Genomic DNA, 13,149 nt, shown 5'->3' with positions numbered 1-13,149 from the left:
TTTTAGTGCTGAGGGATTAGAGGCTGTAGTGGCGAGTGAGATTTTTTGCCTGCCTCATTTGACCGTGTTTGAATTACCCCCCCATGACTTGGCTCAGCATCACTTCTTCCAGAAAGCGTTCTCTGTCCAGACATCCTGCAACTCAACAACAGAAAGACAAAAAACACAATTAAAAAGTGGGCAAAAGACATGGACAGACACCTTTCTGAAGAGAAAATACAAATGGACCAAAAACATGAATAAATGCTCAACTTCACTGGCTATTAGGGAAATGCAAATCAAAACCGCAATGAGATATCATCTCACACCTACCAGAATGGCCATTATCTAAAAAACAGAAAATTACAAGTGCTGGAGAGGATGTGGAGAAAGAGGCACACTTATTCATTGTTGGTGGGAATGTAGAACGGTGCAACCACTCTGAAGACAGTGTGGAGGTTCCTCAGGAAGCTAAGTATAGATTTGCCATATGACACAGCTATTACATTTCTAGGTACATACTGAGAGGAACTGAAAGTTAAGACACAAATGGACATTTGTAAACCGATGTTTATAGCAGCATTATTCACGATCGCCAAGAGATGGAAACAGCCCAAATGTCCATCAACGGATGAGTGGATAAACAAACTGTGGTACATACACATGATGAAATATTACACAGCTGTAAGACAAAACAAAGTCACCGGAACATATAGTAACATGGATGAACCTTAAGGATGGTATGTTGAGCGAAGTTAGCAAGAAAGAAAAGGACAAATACTGTATGGTCTCATTAATATGAAGTAACATTAATGAGCAAACTTTGAGAGTTAAAAGCTGATAACACAAGCTACCATGAGTTAGAAAGAAGGTAGAGATTGGGCATTTGATGCTCAAAGACTACAGAATATTCAACAAGATTGATTGTATAAATCCAGAAATAGCATAATACTGTGTCATGGGAGCACAATATTGTAAGGACACTAACAAAGATGTCTGTGAGTAAAGCTGAAAGAGGTGGGATAGAGGAATGTATACACCAGAGGTAAAGATAGACAATAAAGACTGGGACTGTATAACTTAGAAAAAACTAGCATGGTCAATGAGTGTGACTAAATGTACAAATATAAAAAAAATGTTTACATGTGGGAGAACAAATGAATGTCAACCATGCAAAGTGTTGAAAAATGGATGGCATTGGGGAAAAAATATAATCAAAGCAAACTGGAGTCTAAGGTTAACAATAAACATTGTAATATGCTTCCATTCAATGCAACACAGGCAATATACCAAAGTTAAATGTGTATGAGAGGGAGATATGGGGGAGAGAGATGGGATTCTTGGTAGGGTGTTGTTGTCTTACCTTACTTTTATATTGTTGTTCTAGTTTGCTAATGCTGCAGAATACAAAACACCAGAGATGGATTGGCTTTTATGAAAAGGAGGTTTATTTGGCTACACAGTTACAGTCTTAAGGCCATAAAGTGTCCAAGGTAACACATCAGTAATCGGGTACCTTCACTGGAGGATGGCCAATGGCGTCCGGAAAACCTCTGTTAGCTGGGAAGGCACATGGCTGGTGTCTGCTCCAAAGTTCTGGTTTCAAAATGGCTTTCTCCCAGGACGTTCCTCTCTAGCAAGCTTGCTCCTCTTCAGAACGTCACTCACAGCTGCACTGAGTTGCTTCTCTTTGAGTCAGCTCATTTATATGGCTCCACTGATCAAGGCCCACCCTGAATGGGTGGAGCCACACCTCCCTGGAAATATCCCATCAGTTATCATCTACAGTTGGGTGGGGTGCATCTCCATGCAAACAACCTAATCCAAACGTTCCAACTTAATTCCCACTATTATGTCTGCCCCACAAGATTGCATCAAAGAATATGGCTTTTTCTGGGGAACATAATACATTCAAACTGGCACAATTGTATTATATGATATTTTATTTTTCTTTTTATTATCTTTTTTATTAGTCTTAAAAAATTTTTTTTCATTTTAATCTGTTCAGGTGCTGGTTGTGGTGATAAATGCACAACTATATGATAATACCATGAACAACTGATTGTACACTGTGGACGATTATATGATATGTTAGTATTTCTCTATAAAATTGTAAGAAAAATATAAATAGGGATAAAAGTGCTGGATAAAACATGGAGGGAGGGATGTACCTATTTACTGTTGATGAGGAGTTAGAATGGAGTAGCCTATCTGGAGGAAAGGGTGTTGATTCCACAAGAAGCTAAGTATGTGGGGGCCATAAGGTCCTGCAACCCCACTATGGGGCATATACATGGAAGATCTGAGAGCAGGGATATGAATGGACATTTGCACACTGGTGTTCACGGAGGCAGTATTCATGATTTGCAATGGGTGGAGGTGGCCTAATGAACAGAATGGTGAACTGTGGCATATGCATACAATGGAGTACTGAGCATCTGTGAGAAGGAGTGAAACTGAGACATGCAATGAGGTGAATGGATCCTGTAGACAACATTTTGAGTGCAGTATGCCAGAAATGAAAAGGTAAACATTGTAATGCCTCACAAATATGGACTAACTACAATGTGTAACCATAGAATTTAATCTTAGAGCACAGCTTATCAGGGGTGTATGAGTTAGGGTTCTCTAGGGAAACAGAATCAGTGAGAGATATCTATGAATACAAGATTTATAAAAGTGACTCACGCAACTGTGGGTATGCACGAGTCCAAATTCTGTAGGGCAGTCAGCAAACTGGCAGCTCCAATGAAGATGTTCAACGAACTCCTCAGGAAACAAACTGGCAACTTCGATGAACACTTCACTGGTCAGGAAACGCTTCACTGGTCAGCTGAAGAAGAAGTGGAGGTTCTCAATCTGTCTCACTTAAAAGTCTTCAACTGATTGATTGGATTAAATCCAGCCAACTGCATTCTCTCCTTGTGGAAGACACGCCCTTCATTGAGTCATCAGTCACAGTTGCAGCCAATTGACTGATGATTTCATAAACCAGCCTGTTGGTTTATTAACAAGCCACAAACATCCTCACAGCAATGGTTAGGCCGGTGCTTGCTTGACCAGACAGCTGGGTACCATCACCTGGCCAAGTTGACACACGAACGCAAACATCACAAGGGGAATGCTTATTGCAGTGGTCCCTGGGTTGTAAGCTCTTAAAGCAATCACATCTATTCCTGAATTGTAATGGCTGTCTCCAAATTCTGAGATGCTGATCCCTTCGTGTATGACCTGGTTGGTCTCTGGAACTTTGGGTATCTATGTGACACCTGAAACTCAGAGCGAGAGCTCAACAGGTATGAATGTCAGTATTAGCACATACAGCAGCTGTTAAAAAAGCTGAGAAACAGCCCAAATTTCAATTAGATATGTTAATGACGCAGATCTGGTTAGGACTAGGACAACTCAGGCCATAGGGTAAAGGACTGTTCCAGTTTGCTAATGCTGCGGAATGCAAAACACCAGAGACGGACTGGCTTTTACAAAAAGGGCATTTATTTGGCTACACCGTTACAGTCTTAAGGCCATAAAGTGTCCAAGGTAACACATCAGCAATCGGGTACCTTCACTGGAGGATGGCCAGTGGTGTCCAGAAAACCTCTGTTAGCTGGGAAGGCACATGGCTGGTATCTGCTCCAAAGTTCTGATTTCAAAATGGCTTTCTCCCAGGACGTTCCTCTCTAGCAAGCTTGCTCCTCTTCAGAACGTCACTCACAGCTGCACTGATTTGCTTCTCTTTGAGTCAGCTCATTTATATGGCTCCACTGATCAAGGCCCACCCTGAATGGGCGGGGTCATGCCTCCATGGGAATATCTCATCAGCATCATCACCCACAGCTGGGTGGGGCACATTCCAAGCAAATCTAATCAGCACCAAAACGTCTGCCCCACAAGACTACATCAAAGATAATGGCATTTGGGGGACACAATACATTCAAACTGGCACAAGGACGATATTGGCTGTGTTTTAAAACTTCAACTTCCATGTGAGACCAAGGGAAGAGATGTTTGTTTGGTGCAGGATCTATGTTTTCTGTAGTACACTAAATAATTTAACTTGTATAGTCAGTTTATTCAAATAACCATAATGCATGGAACTTTGAATAGGAAGTGAGATCTGGTAGGTTTGTCTGGGTTACTGTGAAACAGTGATACATCCCAGATTAATTAGGGCAGAGAATAAAAATATATAGGCAGGGGCCCCCTGAGGAGCTAGGAGAAAATGTAGAAGTGTTGGACTTCCCCACCTGCTGATGTTCTCACGACCACTGAAGACTGACGGTTTGTTATGCCGAGCCATCTATCTCGGGGCTGGCACTTATGAAGTTTGTTACTGCAGAGGAGAGGCTATTTTGCCTAAGAGTCTCCCCCTGAGTACCTCTTTATGGCTTAGATGTGGCCTTCTCTTTCAAGCTAGGCCAACTTGGCAGGTTTTCATGGGTCTAAATTAAATCACTGGAGCCATATAAATGAGCTGACAAACAGAAAGAACTCAGTGCAGCTGAGAGTGACATTTTGAAGATGAGCTACAGCCAAGAGGGACACTTTGAAGAACACACTGGAACTGAGAGAGGAGCTTCAGCTTACGAAGACGTTTTGGAGACGGCTTTTGAAAGCAGACTTTTGCTCCAGAGAAGCTAAAAGAGGACAAACACCACAAGAGCAACTGAGAGTGACATTTTTTGAGGAGCTGAAGCCTAGAGAGGAGTGTCCTCGGAGAAAGCCATTTTGAAACCAGAACTTGGAGCAGATGCCGGCCACGTGCCTTCCCAGCTAACAGGTTTTCCGGATGCCATTGGCCATCCTCCAGTGAAGGTACCCAATTGTTGATGCATTACCTTGGACAATTTATGGCCTTAAGACTGTAACTGTGTAACCAAATAAACCCCTTTTCATAAAAGCCAATCCATTTCTGGTGTTTTGCATTCCAGCAGCATTAGCAAACTAGAACACATGGGAAAAGAGATGTTACATCAAATGGACCCACCATGTTGCATATCATTCTCAGAGCAGTGGTTTCATAGATAGTTGGGTGAGCAATTGAAACACCTGTGTAAAATGGGGGGAGATAAAGGCACAAAGAAATGGCTTATATGCCTTCAAAAGTGTGTGTTCACAATACATGAGGAGGACCAAGGAAGGGTCCCCACCAGGTTTCTTAACTTTTCTGGGAGAATCTTGGGGAGAAGGAATGGGGAATGATGATATGATTACAACTCCCCACTCCCCCCACAACTCCCACAAGATGAAGTGGTCCCCGGGCCAGTGCTGCAACTGAGGGTGCTAGAAGCAACAATTACAAAGCAAAAAACTTTTAACTATGCTTTCAAGTCTCATGTCAGAATTTCTAAGGCCCTGATGGGGTGGATTGTACCTTCATCACATCTGGAAAAATTAAGGTACAGTGAATGCAGATGTATTGTCTAATGCCAAATAGCACGCTAGTTCTGTACCTAAGAAACCCTATCATACATGAATGGGGAGGCACTTGCTCCACTGGTATGGCTACTGGAAGTCTGGGCCATCACAGAAGCTGAACCAAATACCCTCTCCAAAGATGGTGTCACAGGTTTGTCTCTTTACACCTCAAACCCATGATCTCCGTTAGAAAAGGCCTGAGCCTGATTAGGTCTGATTCAATGGATTTGGGCTTCTTTCAAACAACCTTCCACTCAATTAAGAGTAAACGGGCAAGATGGCAGACTGGTGAACTGTATGTTTTAGTTACTCCTCCAGGAAAATAGGTAGAAAGCCAGGAACTGTGTGGACTGGACACCACAGAGCAATCTGTCTTTGGGCATACTTCATACAACACTCATGAAAATGTCGAACTGCTGAGATCAGTGAAATCTGTAAGTTTTTGTGGCCAGGGGACCCGCGCCCCTCCCTGCCAGGCTCAGTCCCGTGGGAGGAGGGGCTGTCAGCTCCTGGAAGGAGAAGGGAGAACTGCAGTGGCAGCCCGTATTGGAAACTCATTCTACTGATCCAAACTCCAACCATAGATAGCCTGAGACCAGACACCAGAGAATCTGAGAGCAGCCAGCCCAGCAGAGAGGAGACAGGCATAGAAAAAAAACAACAACACGAAAAACTCCAAAATAAAAGCAGAGGATTTTTGGAGTTCTGGTGAACACAGAAAGGGGAAGGGTGGAGCTCAGGCCTTGAGGTGCATATGCAAATCCCGAAGAAAAACTGATCTCTCTGCCCTGTGGACCTTTCCTTAATGGCCCTGGTTGCTTTGTCTCTTAGCATTTCAATAACCCATTAGATCTCTGAGGAGGGCCCTTTTTTTTTTTTTTTTTTTTTAATCCTTTTTTCTTTCTCTAAAACAATTACTCTAAGAAGCCCAATACAGAAAGCTTCAAAGACTTTCAATTTGGGCACGTCAAGTCAAGAGCAGAACTAAGAGAGCTCTGAGACAAAAGGCAATAATCCAGTGGCTGAGAAAATTCACTAAACACCACAACTTCCCAAGAAAAGGGGGGTGTCTGCTCAAAGCCACCATCCTGGTGGACAGGAAACACTCCTGCCCATCGCCAACCCCATAGCCCAGAACTGCCCCAGACAACCCAGTGTGACGGAAGTGCTTCAAATAATAGGCACACACCACAAAACTGGGCGTGGACATTAGCCTTCCCTGCAACCTCAGCTGATTGTCCCAGAGTTGGGAAGGTGGAGCAGTGTGAATTAACAAAGCCCCACTCAGCCATCATTTGAGCAGACTGGGAGCCTCCCTACACAGCCCAGCAGCCCAGAACTGCCCTGGGGGGACGGCACTCAGCTGTGACATAGCACAGTCATCCCTCAACAGAGGACCCGGGGTGCACAGCCTGGAAGAGGGGCCCACTTGCAAGTCTCAGGAGCCATACACCAATACCAAGGACTTGTGGGTCAGTGGCAGAGACAAACTGTGGCAGGACTGAACTGAAGGATTAGACTATTGTAGCAGCTTTAAAACTCTAGGATCACCAGGGAGATTAGATTGTTAGGGCCACCCCCCCTCCCCGACTGCCCAGAAACACACCCCACATACAGGGCAGGCAACACCAACTACACACGCAAGCTTGGTACACCAATTGGGCCCCACAAGACTCACTCCCCCACTCACCAAAAAGGCTAAGCAGGGGAGAACTGGCTTGTGGAGAACAGGTGGCTCGTGGACGCCAGCTGCTGATTAGTTAAAGAAAGTGTACTCCACAAAGCTGTAGATCTGATAAATTAGAGATAAGGACTTCAATAGGTCTACAAACCCAAAAAGAACCCTATCAAGTTCAGCAAATGCCACGAGGCCAAAAACAACAGAAAATTATAAAGCATATGAAAAAACCAGACGATATGGATAACCCAAGCCCAAGCACCCAAATCAAAATACCAGAAGAGACACAGCACCTAGAGCAGCTACTCAAAGAACTAAAGATGAACAATGAGACCATAGTACGGGATATAAAGGAAATCAAGAAGACTCTAGAAGAGCATAAAGAAGACATTGCAAGACTAAATAAAAAAATGGATGATCTTATGGAAATTAAAGAAACTGTTGACCAAATTAAAAAGACTCTGGACACTCATTGTACAAGACTAGAGGAAGTTGAACAACGAATCAGTGACCTCGAAGATGACAGAATGGAAAATGACAGCATAAAAGAAAGAATGGGGAAAAAATTGAAAAAATCGAAATGGACCTCAGGGATATGATAGATAATATGAAACGTCCAAATATAAGACTCATTGGTGTCCCAGAAGGGGAAGAAAAGGGTAAAGGTCTAGGAAGAGTATTCAAAGAAATTGTTGGGGAAAACTTCCCAAATCTTCAAAACAACATAAATACACAAATCATAAATGCTCAGCGAACTCCAAATAGAATAAATCCAAATAAACCCACTCCGAGACATATACTGATCACACTGTCAAACACAGAAGAGAAGGAGCAAGTTCTGAAAGCAGCAAGAGAAAAACAATTCACCAAATACAAAGGAAACAGCATAAGACTAAGTAGTGACTACTCAGCAGCCACCATGGAGGCGAGAAGGCAGTGGCACGATATATTTAAAATTCTGAGTGAGAAAAATTTCCAGCCAAGAATACTTTATCCAGCAAAGCTCTCCTTCAAATTTGAGGGAGAGCTTAAATTTTTCACAGACAAACAAATGCTGAGAGAATTTGCTAACAAGAGACCTGCCCTACTGGAGATACTAAAGGGAGCCCTACAGACAGAGAAACAAAGACAGGACAGAGAGACTTGGAGAAAGGTTCAGTACTAAAGAGACTCGGTATGGGTACAATAAAGGATATTAATATAGAGAGGGAAAAATATGGCAAACATAAACCAAAGGATAAGATGGCCGATTCAAGAAATGCCTTCACGGTTATAACGTTGAATGTAAATGGATTAAACTCCCCAATTAAAAGATATAGATTCGCAGAATGGATCAAAAAAAATGAACCATCAATATGTTGCATACAAGAGACTCATCTTAGACACAGGGACACAAAGAAACTGAAAGTGAAAGGATGGAAAAAAATATTTCATGCAAGCTACAGCCAAAAGAAAGCAGATGTAGCAATATTAATCTCAGATAAAATAGACTTCAAATGCAAGGATGTTTTGAGAGACAAAGAAGGCCACTACATACTAATAAAAGGGGCAATTCAGCAAGAAGAAATAACAATCGTAAATGTCTATGCACCCAATCAAGGTGCCACAAAATACATGAGAGAAACACTGGCAAAACTAAAGGAAGCAATTGATGTTTCCACAATAATTGTGGGAGACTTCAACACATCACTCTCTCCTATAGATAGATCAACCAGACAGAAGACCAATAAGGAAATTGAAAACCTAAACAATCTGATAAATGAATTAGATTTAACAGACATATACAGGACATTACATCCCAAATCACCAGGATACACATACTTTTCTAGTGCTCAGGGAACTTTCTCCAGAATAGATCATATGCTGGGACATAAAACAAGCCTCAATAAATTTAAAAAGATTGAAATTATTCAAAGAACGTTCTCTGACCACAATGGAATACAATTAGAAGTCAATAACCATCAGAGACTTAGAAAATTCACAAATACCTGGAGGTTAAACAACACACTCCTAAACAATCAGTGGGTTAAAGAAGAAATAGCAAGAGAAATTGCTGAATATATACACATGAATGAAAATGAGAACACAACATACCAAAACCTATGGGATGCAGCAAAAGCAGTGCTCAGGGGGAAATTTATAGCACTAAACGCATATATTAAAAAGGAAGAAAGAGCCAAAATCAAAGAACTAATGGATCAACTGAAGAAGCTAGAAAATGAACAGCAAACCAATCCTAAACCAAGTACAAGAAAAGAAATAACAAGGATTAAAGCAGAAATAAATGACATAGAGAACAAAAAAAAAAAAACAATAGAGAGGATAAATATCACCAAAAGTTGGTTCTTTGAGAAGATCAACAAGATTGACAAGCCCCTAGCTAGACTGACAAAATCAAAAAGAGAGAAGACCCATATAAACAAAATAATGAATGAAAAAGGTGACATAACTGCAGATCCTGAAGAAATTTAAAAAATTATAAGAGGATACTATGAACAACTGCATGGCAACAAACTGGATAATGTAGAGGAAATGGAGAATTTCCTGGAAACATATGAACAACCTAGACCGACCAGAGAAGAAATAGAACACCTCAACCAACCCATCACAAGCAAAGAGATCCAATCAGTCATCAAAAATCTTCCCACAAATAAATGCCCAGGGCCAGATGGCTTCACAGGGGAATTCTACCAAACTTTCCAGAAAGAACTGACACCAATCTTACTCAAACTCTTTCAAAACATTGAAGAAAATGTAACACTACCTAACTCATTCTATGAAGCTAACATCAATCTAATACCAAAACCAGGCAAAGATGCTACAAAAAAGGAAAACTACCGGCCAATCTCCCTAATGAATATAGATGCAAAAATCCTCAACAAAATACTTGCAAATCGAATCCAAAGACACATTAAAAAAATCATACACCATGACCAAGTGGGGTTCATTCCAGGCATGCACGGATGGTTCAACATAAGAAAAACAATCAATGTATTACAACACATTAACAAGTCAAAAGGGAAAAATCAATTGATCATCTCAATAGATGCTGAAAAAGCATTTGACAAAATCCAACATCCGTTTTTGATAAAAACACTTCAAAAGGTAGGAATTGAAGGAAACTTCCTCAACATGATAAAGAGCATATATGAAAAACCCACAGCCAGCATAGTACTCAATGGTGAGAGACTGAAAGCCTTCCCTCTAAGATCAGGAACAAGACAAGGATGCCCACTGTCACCACTGTTATTCAACATTGTGCTGGAAGTGCTAGCCAGGGCAATCCGGCAAGACAAAGAAATAAAAGGCATCCAAATTGGAAAAGAAGAAGTAAAACTGTCATTGTTTGCACATGATATGATCTTATATCTAGAAAACCCTGAGAAATCAATGATACAGCTACTAGAGCTAATAAACAAATTTAGCAAAGTAGTGGGATACAAGGTTAATGCACATAAGTCAGTAATGTTTCTATATGCTAGAAATGAACAAACTGAAGAGACACTCAAGAAAAAGATACCATTTCAATAGCAACTAAAAAAATCAAGTACCTAGGAATAAACTTAACCAAAGATGTAAAAGACCTATACAAAGAAAACTACATAACTCTACTAAAAGAAATAGAAGGGGACCTTAAAAGATGGAAAAATATTCCATGTTCATGGATAGGAAGGCTAAATGTCATTAAGATGTCAATTCTACCCAAACTCATCTACAGATTCAATGCAATCCCAATCAAAATGCCAACAACCTACTTTGCAGACTTGGAAAAGCTAGTTATCAAATTTATTTGGAAAGGGAAGATGCCTCGAATTGCTAAAGACACTCTAAAAAAGAAAAACGAAGTGGGAGGACTTACACTCCCTGACTTTGAAGCTTATTATAAAGCCACAGTTGCCAAAACAGCATGGTACTGGCACAAAGATAGACATATAGATCAATGGAATCGAATTGAGAATTCAGAGATACACCCTCAGATCTATGGCCGACTGATCTTTGATAAGGCCCCCAAAGTCACTGAACTGAGTCATAATGGTCTTTTCAACAAATGGGGCTGGGAGAGTTGGATATCCATACCCAAAAGAATGAAAGAGGACCCCTACCTCACCCCCTACACAAAAATTAACTCAAAATGGACCAAAGATCTCAATATAAAAGAAAGTACCATAAAACTCCTAGAAGATAATGTAGGAAAACATCTTCAAGACCTTGTATTAGGCGGCCACTTCCTAGACTTTACACCCAAAGCACAAGCAACAAAAGAGAAAATAGATAAATGGAAACTCCTCAAGCTTAAAAGTTTCTGCACTTCAAAGGAATTTCTCAAAAAGGTAAAGAGGCAGCCAACTCAATGGGAAAAAAATTTTGGAAACCATGTATCTGACAAAAGACTGATATCTTGCATATATAAAGAAATCCTACAACTCAATGACAATAGTACAGACAGCCCAATTATAAAATGGGCAAAAGATATGAAGAGACAGTTCTCTGAAGAGGAAATACAAATGGCCAAGAAACACATGAAAAAATGTTCAGCTTCACTAGCTATTAGAGAGATGCAAATTAAGACCACAATGAGATACCATCTAACACCGGTTAGAGTGGCTGCCATTAAACAAACAGGAAACTACAAATGCTGGAGGGGATGTGGAGAAATTGGAACTCTTATTCATTGTTGGTGGGACTGTATAATGGTTCAGCCACTCTGGAAGTCAGTCTGGCAGTTCCTTAGAAAACTAGATATAGAGTTACCATTCGATCCAGCGATTGCACTTCTCGGTAGATACCCGGAAGATCGGAAAGCAGTGACACGAACAGATATCTGCACGCCAATGTTCATAGCAGCATTATTCACAATTGCCAAGAGATGGAAACAACCCAAATGTCCTTCAACAGCTGAGTGGATAAATAAAATGTGGTATATACACACGATGGAATACTACGCGGCAGTAAGAAGGAACGATCTCGTGAAACATATGACAACATGGATGAACCTTGAAGACATAATGCTGAGCGAAATAAGCCAGGCACAAAAAGAGAAATATTATATGCTACCACTAATGTGAACTTTGAAAAATGTAAAACAAATGGTTTATAATGTAGACTGTAGGGGAACTAGCAATAGAGAGCAATTAAGGAAGGGGGAACAATAATCCAAGAAGAACAGATAAGCTATTTAACGTTCTGGGGATGCCCAGGAATGACTATGGTCTGTTAATTTCTGATGGATATAGTAGGAACAAGTTCACAGAAATGTTGCTATATTATGTAACTTTCTTGGGGTAAAGTAGGAACATGTTGGAAGTTAAGCAGTTATCTTAGGTTAGTTGTCTTTTTCTTACTCCCTTGTTATGGTCTCTTTGAAATGTTCTTTTATTGTATGTTTGTTTTCTTTTTAACTTTTTTTTCATACAGTTGATTTAAAAAAGAAGGGAAAGTTAAAAAAAAAAAAAAGAAAGAAAAAAGAAAAACAAGGGAAAAAAAAAAGATGTAGTGCCCCCTTGAGGAGCCTGTGGAGAATGCAGGGGTATTTGCCTACCCCACCTCTATGGTTGCTAACATGACCACAGACATAGGGGACTGGTGGTTTGATGGGTTGAGCCCTCTACCACAGGTTTTATCCTTGGGAAGACGGTTGCTGCAAAGGAGAGGCTAGGCCTCCCCATGGTTGTGCCTAAGAGCCTCCTCCCGAATGCCTCTTTGTTGCTCAGATGTGGCCCTCTCTCTCTAGCTAAGCCAACTTGAAAGGTGAAGTCACTGCCCTCCCCCCTATGTGGGATCAGACACCCAGGGGAGTGAATCTCCCTGGCAACGTGGAATATGACTCCCAGGGAGGAATGTAGACCTGGCATCGTGGGACAGAGAACATCTTCTTGACCAAAAGGGGGATGTGAAAGGAAATGAAATAAGCTTCAGTGGCAGAGAGATTCCAAAAGGAGCCGAGAGGTCACTCTGGTGGGCACTCTTATGCACACTTTAGACAACCCTTTTTAGGTTCTAAAGAATTGGGGTAGCTGGTGGTGGATACCTGAAACTATCAAACTACAACCCAGAACTCATGAATCTCGAAGACA

The 13,149-nt window shown here is 41.1% G+C and overlaps 1 protein-coding gene across 1 annotated transcript in view; it reads right to left on the bottom strand.

Annotated features, from left to right (window-relative positions):
• The window catches only part of C14H8orf33 (chromosome 14 C8orf33 homolog), a 54,079-nt gene that overhangs the window by 6,298 nt on the left and 34,632 nt on the right, over positions 1-13,149 (bottom strand). The window lies entirely within an intron of this gene.

This window comes from Choloepus didactylus, chromosome 14 (assembly GCF_015220235.1).
Source record: "Choloepus didactylus isolate mChoDid1 chromosome 14, mChoDid1.pri, whole genome shotgun sequence".
Lineage (NCBI taxonomy): Eukaryota > Metazoa > Chordata > Mammalia > Pilosa > Megalonychidae > Choloepus > Choloepus didactylus.
The sequence above is the reverse complement of the archived record's forward strand: the minus strand, read 5'-3'. Positions and strand labels throughout refer to the sequence as shown.